We start from the raw sequence: 14,022 nt of genomic DNA on the forward strand, positions 1-14,022 counted from the left end.
CTAGTGGTGCCTATCACCCTCCATGTCAATATCGCTATTAGTCCAATTAAGTATCAGATTCCATATAGTTTAATGTAATAACTTTTAGGGAGTATCACTAGCCAATCGCAAGACGACACGTCTAGAAGGTGTTAGACACCATTGTTGCCTAAGCAATGCTCGTGAATAAATGAATATCCTAAAGAGCAATGAAGAATCTATCTTTAGTAAAGTTACCTAATGGGGTGGAGAACATTAATTAAGCATAAGTTTTTCACTAATTAATACTCATTAGGCAACATTAAGAAACATAAAGATATAAAAGAATATTCATTGCTAAGAAGTTCATTTTGAACTAAGAATCAATAACAAATGAATTAAAAACTCACTTGTCTTTATAAAAGATTCGATTATAGTAACATTGATATTTGTTGCTCGTTTCAATTCATTAATAAATTCCTAACAGTGAACTAGAGGAGAAGGTATGTAATATCCCAGAAAATAAATAATATTTAAATAGACATATTTTATTAAATATGTAATTACTTGGGAAATGAAGTAGGATTATGATCTTACTTAGGTAAATTGTTGAGAAATTATTTAATGAAATACGTTATTTTCGGGCCCGGCAATTGTGAAAATTTGGCGATGTGGTTAGTAATGTCACGACATTAAATGAAAGGATTATTTTGAGAATATCCCGGATTAAGTTAGAATTTTATTAGAATGTCGGATTGGGGAATTAGTAAAATTACCATAAATGCCCCTAGGTTATAATTTTAGTTTAGGTTTCTTTGAAGGGTAAATTAGTCATTTTTATGTTTTTGACTTTTTGACCTTTGAATTTTGGTGGGCTGATTGTTATTTAAAAAAAAAAGAAAAAAAAAGAAAGAAAAAGAAGAATGGAAACCCTATTTTAAGGAATTAACTTCCAAGACAAGAAACCAACTCTTTTCTTCTTTTCTCTCTCGTGCAACCTAGAAGCTAGCTGAACCAAGGGAGTTCTTCCTCAAATTCTTTTAGTTTCTAGCTGAATTTACTCCCAAGCTCAACTTAGAAGCCTTGAGGTAAGTCTTTGTTGCATGTTTTTCCTAAATTCTTTTACTTTTAAGTTAGTTTTGGTTGGGGTTTTGGTTTTTCAAGGGGGCTGCAAGTTGTTTGGTGAGGGAATATGATTCTAGGCTAGTTGTTGAGGGTGTTTAAAACTAGTTTAAGTTTAATTTGATTGGAGTTAGGGGCTGGTTGAATTGATTAAGCTACATAGGGATAGAATTGTGTTTTTCTTCACTTTGAAGTGTGATTTTGAGCAAATGGATATATTTCAATGAATTGGTTGTTGGGTTATGTCATGTTTACTATATTATACTGTTTTGGAAGGTTTGAGCAGGTTTTGTAACACCCCGATTTCCCGAGATGTCACATAGGATAGTCCGTATAAAACAATTTAATAAGATAAAGACAATCAAATACTGCTTTATTGAAAAATATCCAAGCATGAGATCTCATTGTTTAAAACAAAATACTTTTAGTACTGTAAACTTAAATAAGAACTAGTTAAGTCAAAATAATAGTTCCAAAATGTTTAGCAGTTAAAAACATTAAAAGCAAAATACTGTGCCAGCCCCCTAACATGCGGTCCACGCCTCGAGCTCTTCATTCTCACTGCTTAGCCTTACCCTTACCTGCACACAGAGTACCCGTGAGCTAACGCCCAGTACGAAGAGCTATGTAGGACATAACCCTCCTAACTAGTTACTTGACATAATTTGCTCTTTTATATTAATCAACAGTAATTCACATTCCATAAATATATCCACAACGCATGTTGTTCTCACATGCACACATCAAGTCTCATACCGCACATTATACTCACATACGATAATCAACTATTCTCTCATGTTGATCAGACATGAGGTAACCTACCCTGCCTTGTGTTATTCTCACACTTGGCATCCAACAGGGCAATTAATTACCATAAGTTGTACTCACCCATGATAATGTTATAACCTGCAAGTGTTATGCTCACACAAGCAGCAAGACCCTAATATTATTCTCATGCTAATGATGCTCACAAAATATAAGGAAATCACAACACTATCAAATTAACTAACAAACCAACCCAAGTTGTATGCATAACATACACCCTGTGTACAGATGTCCACTCTTCTTACCTCGAAGCTAAGCACCACACTTGCTACCTCGAGCACCTCAACGAATTTCCTTGTTGAGAACAAGATCCTAGACATTCATTAACACAGCAATACACTCAAAATACATTCAAGTATGAATCTCTAAACTCATACAGAAACTTACGTAAAAATACGTAACACATAGGTCCATTTTACTTGCATGACACACCATAAATAAGCATTTATTATTTTGATTCACACAAACATATTACATGGACTCAAACAAACATTCTTAACGTAAAACATGAATTCATACAACACATTTTTACGTAAAATTTACTAAAATACTATTTATTCTTATTAAAGTCCAAATAAATAGTTAATTAATCACCAATAATTATAATAAATACCTACAACAACCAATAAATAATAAAACATATTCCTTTTGATATCATAGACAGTAAATGGTATTTCAAAAATACATTTTACTATTTTAACTACACTTATCTATTTTTCATAATTAACTTAAGCATTAATTAAGTAAATTCATGAAAAATACCAAAATTAATTAAAAACCGAATCTAACTCTTCTAATACACTTTATAATCTGTAATAAGTCATAATTAATTTTCTTTGAATTTTCTAAGCAACCTAGGTATTTTTCATAATTAAAATAAGAAATAACATCAATAATTCATGAAAAATACATAATCGCCTGAAAATTCAATCTACCAATTTTATAACCGTTTATATATCATAGTCCATCATATAAAATAAATCTAGATTTTTCTGAGCAACCTAAGTATTTTTCATAATTAATTTAATAAATAACATAAATAATTCATGAAAAATACAAAATTAACCGAAATTCGAATCTACCAATTTTGCAATAGTTTATATCTCATAACTAATCATATAAAATATATTTAGATTTTTCTGAGTAATCTAAGTATTTTTCATAATTAATTTAACAAATAAACCAAATAATTCATAATAAATCAAATAATTGCAAGAAAATTATCAAACTTCATAGTAGGCCTAAGAACACCTAGCACAAGTCAAGAACTGAAAGAAAATCGAAAAATAACCTCCAGAAACCCCTGAACGGAGTGTCGCCGAAGTTCTCGTCGGCTTCGTCGCCGTAAAGTGTAACTTTGTCTCCGATGGCTCTTGAAGCGTCCTTTCGATTGGGGAAGCTCTCCACAATGCTCAGGACCTCAAAACGATCAAGAAAAGTGGTCCGAGAGGGCAGATCGGGGTTGTCTTCTTCGTTGGCGGTGTACCGTCTTTAATGGAGTCCAAAATTTTGGATTTTCGTTTTGGACGTTAAAGCTTCGTTTTCTTACGTCAAAAACAATCCTTAGGGTCCCATGCACTCAAATATAACCTCCCTTGACCCAAGAACAAGCTTAAACACGTTCGAATTCGAGTCCGTAACTAAGCCGCACCTTTGAAGCTTCAAAAATGGCGAATCTCAAAACGACGACTTCCGCCCCTTATACCACGTTAAAAAGCTTCCTTAGGTCGTATATAAGTGATCCCAAACCCCCACGTTCACCCAGGTTTCACTCCGCTTGAAGAAACGAAAGTTTTCGGTACCGTATACGCCGTATACGTGCTCTCTATCTCTCTCGTTGGTTCTCTGTTTTGGGTGAACGAAAATAGAGTTTAAAACCTAATTTCTATCGTGTTTAAACCCAAGCAAAATATCGCATTGAACCGAAGTGGAGCGATTCCCATTCCACCAAAATAGGCGTTCGGTTCCGATTCGTTCGTGTATACGTATCGCATACTGTAAATAATAATAATAATAATAATAATAATAATAATAATCATAATAATAATAATAATAATAATAATGATAATAATAATAATAATGATAATAATAATAATAATAATAATAATAATAATAATAATAATAATAATAATAATAATAATAATAATAATAATAATATACCCATATAACAATATCCAGACATATGTATTTATTAGGCATTATGCACATGCCAATAAAATTAAATATTATATCATCATAAAAATAATCTCATACATATTTAAATCCATAAATATGTAAAATAAAAAAAAATACTCTCAGCTAAAGAAAATTACAAAAATACCCTTTCGGAGTTAGCGGATATTACAGGTTTGGTGGAGGTTTGATTGGTTTTTGGGGTGAAAAACCAGAAATCACCATGGCTGCCAGGAAAAAAAGGCAGGCCGTTTTTCTGGGTGCCTGAAAAACGGCCGACCGTTTTTCCCAGGAAAGGGGGATTCTGGGTTTTTCTCCTCAAGTCCGATCTGTTTCGGGGTGTCTTTCGGAGTGGAATTCAGGGTGTTTTAGAGATGGTTAAGTTAGTTTGATCTGGGGGAAAGTAGGGTGTGTTCGATTGTGAGAATAGTTGATTATCAGAAATTTGATTAAGGTTTTCATTTGAGTTTTAATTGTCGTGGCATAGGACCGGAATTGCTTAGCTTGTTTTCCACTCAGGTCGGCTCGTACTCTTGATTTCTGAACCAAGGTAAGAAAAGCGGTAAGCACCGTATGTGGTTAAAGATTAATGGTTGAATGGAAGTGGCCTTGATTATTATCAAGACTTTGATTAAATATTTAATAAGCCTAGGTTATGACCTAGGGTTGGAAACGATTATTACCGTTACGAGTAATTACTCTTGAAACTGCGGTTAGGTTTCTTACTTATCGTTTGCTTTATCGGGCAACGATAGTGACATATTCAGCTCGTGGTTAACGAGTGGTAAAAGGGGTACTTTATAAAGTACCAAGATTGTGTAATGTGAATGTGTAATGTGTAAAGGAATACTTTATGATATTGTATAATGAGTAAATATATTCGTATGATATTAAATTGATAATTTTCAGTTAACGTTTTGGTTACTTTTCTTGCTGAGTCTCTGTGACTCACGGGTGCTTTATGGTGCAGGTAAAGGAAAGGCAAAAGTTGAGCAACCATGAGTTTGTGGTCGCAGCAGCAATGTACATACCAGCCGCAGTGACACGGCCCAGTAAACAGGATGCTCTATTTTGATTGTATTTTGGAAGTATAAAGTTTATGTTGTAAAATACTTTGAAACCAGTTTGTGAATATTTTGAAAACAGGGGAACCCCGTAGTCCATATTACTTATCTTTTGTTAAACAGTTTAAAAGTCGAATTTTAATTATCAAAATTTAATTACCCATACTTTTAGTATAATTACATATTATATAAATATCAGTATTTTATTAAATTGCACACACGTGGCGTCCCTGTTGGACAGGGCGTTACAAGGTATACAGACTACTATAAAGATTTTCCTCTAATAGTGGTGAACATATACAAGCTTAAATAGTCTACATATATATAGATTAAAATAAATTTCTCATAGTTGGTATTTTATCTTGTCATCTTTTTCTTTAGTTTTGAAAAGAGTTGTGGACTAATTATATACCAGAAGGTCAGTAAGAGTAATATTTATTTTATATATAGACAATATGAAATTCCGTATTTTAATATTCCCAGTTTGATTATTTAATTAAATGATTAATTAAATGCGGAATAATAAAACTGGTACTGAAAACAGTTTTCTGTAGTTACAGAATGCAACTCTGTAACTCCAGAGAAACCCAGAAAAACAAACAGTGCATAAAAGTAAAAACACACAAGATTTTTGTACGTGGTTTCAACAATCCTTTCAGATTGTTACTAGTCCACGGGGCCACGCCCAGAGATAAGATTCATTAGATCGGTATCAAAAATACAAAGTAATTGACTTATGCATAAATAGACTCCCTCTTATTGTATGCCGCAAGCTTGATGTATTCCACCTACTAACCGAATCTTGATAAAACTCCAAGTGCTCGAACTCCCTTCGATCACCTTGAAGAGTGCTTGAATCCTCCCGATTCAAGGCTTAAAGGCTATCTCCCGAAAGCCTATACAACCATCTCCCGAAGGTTGTGTGCTTGTATCCTCCCGATGCAAGACTTCAAAAGCAATCTCCCGAAAGCTTGTAAATACCCTTCTCCCGAAGGTGCACTGATGTTCTTCTTCGTTGTAGACTTGAATACAGACTCAAGACAATACAAACAACAAATAAACAGAGTAAGAGTAGAACAACTCTTCTCTACAAAACAAAGACTCTCTTTTCTAAAGATATGAATGAAATTCAAAGATACAAGAGAGGTACCAAGAGAGGTACTAAACAAAGACACTCTTTCCTTAAGATATGAAAGCAATTCTAAGTGTATGAAAGAGATACAAAACCTAGCTACTATAAGATGTATTTATAATGAATATACATCTCATAGACAGCTTACATTCGGTCTGAACAAGACCTCAACCCACTAAAAACTTCCCTAAAATAATTCTTCAATCAGTCCAGGAATTTCCGTTTCTGTACCTACAGAATCGTGGGCAGTAACTACAACTTTCCTTTTATAGAAAAGGAAAGTTTAGCTCCGGTTTTCTCTTCAAGAAACCTGATCTAAGAAAATAGGAAACTCAACACAAGATCAGATTACACAGCTGGTTAGATAAAAACGAAATGGGTAACCAAACTTACCATTTTTACATTTTTTCCAAAAATAGGAAAGCTAGACAACTTTCCTTTCAAGTTTGAATACACCAAATAGGAAACCATATTAATGTATACCAGCCGAAAATATACAATGAATAATAAAATATTTTTGTCAATTAAATATGCCAAAAATGGAATTAACAATCTCCCCCTTTGGCACTTTGATTGACAAAACATTTTATTATGAGAAAACCTGCATCAAGTGTTAGAAACCAAAGCAAATAGCTTTTTAAAGATACAAGAGTATAGAAAATACTCCCCCTGCATGAAAGCTCTCTAACACATAAAACATATAACTTTTTTTGGACGGAAAAGCTTGCAAACCGAAGAACACAACTTTTTAAACGGAAAAAGTGTTAAACCGCAAACAAACAACTCCCCCTAAAACCAAGGGTCCAGAGTTGTAACAAAGAGTTCAATGAATCCAAAAAAAATAATACTACTCCCCCTTTTTGTCTATCAAGGAGCCAAAGATAACAAAAACAAACATGGACAAAGTCATAAGTTCAAATAAACATTAATAAAAAGCAAAAGATAAAAGATTGAACCACTTATTCATCATCATTGGGTCGGAAGTATTTCATGATGCTGTCCATTTTCCTAAGAAGCAAGGCCTGACTTGTCTCCATTCTTCCCAAACGCAAGTTGAATTCTGCCATTTCTGTAGGAGCAGAAGTGGAAGCAGATCCAGCAGCAGGATCATTTGTAAGACCAGGGGAAGCAGACCGAGCCTTTCTTTGAGTAGCTTTTCCTTGAGGAGGCTTCTCAGGAATTTTGAAAGTGGTTCCAACAGCAGGCCTCTCAATTGATTCATTCTCAAGAATCAATTCATCTTGATCAGATAAAATTTTATAGATTAAGTGAGGAAAAATGAGATTGAGCCTAGGTTTCTTACCCTTTCGAAGAGAGACAATTTGCTCCCAAATCATGTCAGCCAAATCAATTTTAGCACCAATTGAAACTTTATACAAAAAGAAAGCAAGTTCATTTGAAACATTTACCGGATTGGAGCAAGGAAACCAATTGGATAGGGCAAACCTCATGAGAGCAGCATGTTGATAGGTGAGTTGAGACATATGCATGGTGTCGGAGAGTTCAATTTCATTATCACCAGAGAGATAACCGAACACCTTTTGACGATCAAACTCCACATCAGTTGGCTCAATTCCCATAGGCAAATTGAGAGCCTCAAGAACATCCTTCACGGTAAAGGAATACCGTTGTCCTCTCGACAAAAACTTTGCCAAACATGAAAGAGTCCTCATCGAGAAACTCATCAGTGATGTTAGCATAAAATTCCTTCACAATTCTATCCACATACCCATCAAAACCGATCAAGGTATCTACCCATTGTCTTTCTTTCAACATGTTATACACTCCAAAAGGCTTATGAGCAATAACATTAAAATTTTTCTCCACAGTAAAATTCCTATTCTCATAGAATTTCATATCTCTAGCATGATCATTATAACAAAAATAATGAGAATGGGGCTTGAAGTTATCAAGAGAAATACCAGAGGGCCTCTTTCTTTTCTGTGGAAGAACAGGATTAGAGACAATGGGCCTTTTTCCTTTGTCCTTCTTTGGAACAGCAGGAGGGACTGGAGCAGATTCTGTAGTGACTGGTTCAGTTTCTGGTTCTTCACTCTCGGATCCAGAATCATCAACAACAGGAAGATCTTTGGGCACAAATTCTTCACTTGAATCGGACAAGCCCTCTGAATCATGATCCTCCTCACTTCTTCTGGTTCAGAATCCGAGGAAGAGACCGAAGGGGGATTCTCCTTGAGATTTTTGGCCTTTGAAGATGAAGAAACCACCTTTTTCCCTTTGGATGCGATTTTAGGTTTAACCACTTCAGGCTTTTTAGGAGTGGAAACCTTGGACCTTGTTCGAGAACTCACCGTGGGCAAGGTCACCAAAGCTTGGTCGACATTAGGAGCACCATTCGAAGAAGAGGACTTCGACAATGTGTGATCGGATGAATGGGATTCATCATGATCACCCAACCCAGGTGTTGGAGAAGCAATAGGAGAGGCACCAACAAGAGGAGATGAGAATTTTGCCACTGATTTTCGAGCTTGGGTCTTCGATTTCTTGGCAGACTTCGTCGGAGCAGAAGACGAACCAGAAGCTCCGGTTGCTGGAGCAGGCGGCGCAGGCGGAGTCACCGGAGAAGCAGAAGCAGATCCACGAGTGGGCTTCTTGGATGGTTGGGCATTCTTAGTTTTGGCCATTTTTTCTTTGAAACCCTAGAACACAAACCCTCTTACACTTTGAACAATGTTAGAACTTTGAGAAAAAAAATAGAAGGAGAAGAGAGAGTGGTGATCGTGGGTTTATGGGTAGTTGAGAATATATAACTTTCAATTTTAAATACCCAATTAATTAAAAAAAAAACTGAAAAGGAAGGTAACTTCCTTACCTTTGACCCACGTGTGAAGAGGAAAAAGGAAACCAAAAAAAGGTTTTTCAAGATTTTGGTCAATGTTTCCTTAAATGGAAAAAGGAAACCAACAATCCCCACAAAATCTAAGAATTTAAAAACCCTTACCAAAACCGAAATAGCCACCAAAAAGGAAACCAAAAATAAAATTAATTATTTAAGTACAAGTTTCCTATAAACACCAAAAAGACCAAATCTCCACAAATAAAGGAAACATTCTAAATAAATAAATACAATTAAAACATGTTTCCATAAAATGAAAAAATAAAAGAAAAAATATTTACAAGGATTCGAAAATGAATTCGAAAAAGAAAAAAAAATATGCCCCCCTTTTTCTTTTATTTTTTCAAGCAATGCCCCCCAAAGAAAAATTGCACATAAAGAACAAGAGAACACACCAAGACACAAAAAGCACTAATCACCACTTAAGAGCAAAAATTGTGTCTAAGAACATGATGAAACATAACAAAAAAAATAACAAAATTTTTAACAAAGCTCACTTGACAACTCGATCACGAACCTTTTTTTTTTTTTATTATATTTTTTTTATTTTTTTTTTAATAAAAGACAGAAAAATAAAATAACCTTGATATTTTTGCAACTAGAATTCACAATGTCCATTTGTCTTTGTCCCTGATGAAAAAATCAAACTCATAAGAATAATCAGAAATTATTTTATCAAACTAATGAAGTAATAGAATGAGGTCATACCGGTTCACAGGAAAAATTGACTCCATCACCAAGAATATTAAAACACATCAAACAGTATGTAATAGCTTTATAATACCATTTTCGAGAATAAACAAATTTTACCACAAACTGTGTCAAGCATTAGTGTGTGAAAGTGTAAGCAGGGAACATTGCCCAGTTTGTCAAAAAGACTTTTTCTGATAAATTGTACCCATAGGAGACGCTGTCACACTACCTCAATGGTAGCCCTTTTCAATGGTAGCGTATCTTCTACATAACTCCTAATTACATAGTTCCAACTTACTCAGAGATGGCTTTCACACATTGAGATAGGTAGCTCTATTCATCCAATGGAGCTTGAACACACAGTTTTTGAACAACATTATTCGAAAATGGTAGCTTACATAACACTGTTTGATGAACCTGAATATTCCTGTGAGGAGTGGACAATTTTCCTGACAAACCTGTATGACATCATAATATTACAACATTAGCAATAAAATAATGACTGAAATTCTTATAAGGTTGAAATTTTCTTCTAGGACAAAGACAAGACATTATGAACACTAAGACAACTCAAATATCAAGGACTATGAAAAAATAAAAGCATTAAACAGTACAAACCCCTAAGGACTTCCTTAGAGAAATAAATCGGACCGAGTCAAGAGCTTTAGTAAAAATATCTGCAATTTGTTTGCTAGTTTCAACATATTCTAAGACAAGAATTTTATTTTCCACAAGCTCTCTAATAAAGTGATGACGAATGTCTATGTGCTTTGTGCGAGAGTGTTGAACAGGATTCTTAGAAATGTTTATAGCACTAGTGTCATCACAAAAGATGGTTAAAGTTTTCAAATCAAACCCATAATCAGCCATCATTTGTTTCATCCATAACAATTGGGTACAACAACTACCCGCAAAAGAATGTACTCGGCCTCTGCTTGTGGACAAGAGAGATTGAGTTTTGCTTCTTGCTATGCCATGAAACCAAATTGTTTCCAAGATAGAAACATCCACCACTAGTACTTTTTCTATCATCGCATTACCTTGCCCAATCAGCATCACTAAAGCAAACAAGGTTAGAATTAGTGTCTTTTGAAAACCAAATCCCAAAATCAATAGTGCTATTTACATAGCGAATGATTCTTTTCACAGCAGAAAGATGGGATTCCATGGGATTTGCCTGATAACGTGCACAAACACCAACACTGTAGCAAATGTCAGGACGACTAGCAGTAAGATAAAGCAAACTTCCTATCATACTTCGATACAAAGTTTGATCTACCTTTACTCCTTGTTCATCTTTGCTTAATTTCAAAGTTGTGCTCATGGGAGTGTTGGTATGTTTGGCTTTCTCAAGACCAAACTTTTCCACCAAGTTCTTTGCATACTTGCTTTGAGTGACAAAAGTTCCCTCATCTGATTGCTTTACTTGAAGACCGAGAAAATAAGTGAGTTCACCTACCATACTCATTTCGAACTCCTTTTGCATTTGGGAAACAAAAACCTGCACTTCAGAGTTAGAGGTAGAGCCAAACACAATATCATCAACATATATTTGAGCAACAATCACATCAGAATTAATGTTTTTGATGAAAAGTGTTTTATCAACATTTCCTCTCTTGTAATCATGAGAAAGCAAGAATTCAGTTAGACGCTCATACCAAGCACGTGGTGCTTGTTTTAGACCATACAATGCCTTGTTTAACTTATAAACATGATCAGGAAAATGTGGATCCTCAAACCCTTTAGGTTGTTCCACATACACTTCTTCTTTTAACAGCCCATTCAAAAAAGTGGATTTGACATCCATTTGATACATTTTAATACCAAGAATGCAAGCTATGGAAAGAAGTAACCTGATCGATTCCAGTCTAGCTACTGGAGCAAATGTTTCATCAAAGTCAACACCCTCAACTTGAGTGTATCCTTGGGCAACCAACCTTGCCTTGTTTCGAATGATAGTGCCAAACTCATCACTCTTATTTTTGAAGATCCACTTGGTTCCAATGATGTTCACAAACGGTGGTCTTTGAATCATTTTTCAGACTTTGTTTCGAACAAACTGATGAAGCTCATCCTGCATAGCTAAAAACCAATCTTCATCCATTAAAGCTTCTTTTACAGATTTAGGTTCTAAAGAAGAAATAAAACATAAAAATTGAATTATATTGGCATATTTTCTTCTTGTAACCATGCTCTCATCCAAGTTTCCGAGGATGAGATCTGAAGGATGATTCTTTTTAACCCTGGAGGATGGTTCCCTCTGTATTGGATCAGTGATTGAATTTAAAGGATACTCAGATTCTTTTGTTGTTGGATTTTCTGTAGCAACAGATTCCTGCACAGTAACCTCGACGACTGCTTCTGAAGCTTCGTCAGGTTCCTTTTCCTCGAAGAAGCTTTTCAAGCAAATCTTCAATCTGTTCTTCTGTGGAAAACTCAGAAAAATCTTTTAGATCATCAACAACAACATTAGCAGATTCCATAACAGTTTGGGTTCTCATGTTATACACACGATATGCCCTACTATTTGTGGAATATCCTAAGAAAACACCTTCATCACTTTTGGAATCAAATTTACCAATGTAATCACGATCTCGTAAAATATAACACTTACATCCGAACACATGAAAGTGACTTACATTTGGTTTCTTACCTTTCCAGATTTCATATGGTGTTTTGTGAGTACCTGGACGCAAGAATACTCTGTTGATGGTATAGCAAGCAGTGTTAATGGCTTCGGCCCAAAGGCGCTTTGTGAGCTTCTTGCTATTCAACATTACTCTAGCCATTTCTGTTAGAGTACGATTCTTTCTTTCAACCACTCCATTTTGTGGAGGAGTTTTAGGAGCAGAAAATTCACGAGAAATACCGTTAGCTTTACAAAATTCATCATATACGGTATTTTCAAATTCCTTACCATGATCACTCCTAATCCTAACAATTTTGCCAATGTTACAATCTTTTTCAACTCGTAATTTCAAACACAGAGATTGGAAAGCTTCAAAAGTATCAGATTTTTCTCTCAAAAAATCCACCCATGAGAATCGAGAAAAATCATCAACACAAACTAAAATATACCTTTTACCATTTAAGCTTTCTACCTGGATCGTGCCCATTAAGTCCATGTGCAAGAGTTCGAGAACTCTAGAAGTATTCACATCTGGGACACTCTTGTGAGAAATTTTCAGTTGCTTACCTAACTGGCATGGACCACATTTTCCCAATGACTCTTTACCTAATTTAGGTAATCCTCGAACAATCCCTGAAACAGATAATTTTTTCAGATTTTTAAAGTGAATGTGACCAAGTTTTTCATGCCATAGGTCAGTAACATTTTCAATGACAGAATGACAAGTGGCATGCGTAGTGAGTGTATAACAATTATCACTAGATCGCAGCCCTTGTAACACAATTTCATCAAGAATATTATATACATAGCAATGATTGCTATCAAAGCTCACAGTATAACCCTGATCACAAATCTGACTAATGCTAAGTAGATTAGCTTTTAGTCCTTCAACCAACATGACATTCTTTAGTTTAGGAAGCCCTTCGAACTTGAGAGTTCCCATTCCTATGACTTTACCAGTAAGACCGTTACCAAATGTAACTTCTCCACAGTGCATTGGTCTTATGTTCACAAGAAATTCTTTTTCACCTGTCATGTGTTTGGAACAACCACTATCAAAATACCACATGTTAGAAGCAACAGTTTTAAAACAAGTAGATCTACCAAGCATTTGTTTTTGACAACCCATTTTTGTTTTTGTAAAACATGTTTATTTCCAATGTAATTAGATTTAAACATGTTATGCATGGTTATGCATTTAGTTCGAATGTGACCTTTTACTCCACAAAAATGGCAAATAGGAATGAAACGTCTTCCTTTCCCTTTGAAATTGTCAAACTTACCGTGCTGCTTCTTTTCTGTAACAACAGAGTGCTTTGCTGTCGAGACAGAAACCTGCGAGGTAGAAACAGTTCTCCCAGAAACAAAACTATTAGTGGTATTAGACACAGGTTGATTTGGAACATAACCCAGCCCAGCATGATTGGTTTGGCCAGATTTTTGAATTTTTTCAAAGATGGTGGAACCTGGATTTAACATTTTAACATTCTTTTTAATGTTATCAATTTCCTTGGTTAAAGAAATGATTTTTGACTCTTTTAAGGACAATTCAGATTCACAACATTTGAGT

This window comes from Cannabis sativa, chromosome 2 (genome assembly GCF_029168945.1).
Source record: "Cannabis sativa cultivar Pink pepper isolate KNU-18-1 chromosome 2, ASM2916894v1, whole genome shotgun sequence".
In the NCBI taxonomy this organism is placed as follows: Eukaryota; Viridiplantae; Streptophyta; class Magnoliopsida; order Rosales; family Cannabaceae; genus Cannabis; species Cannabis sativa.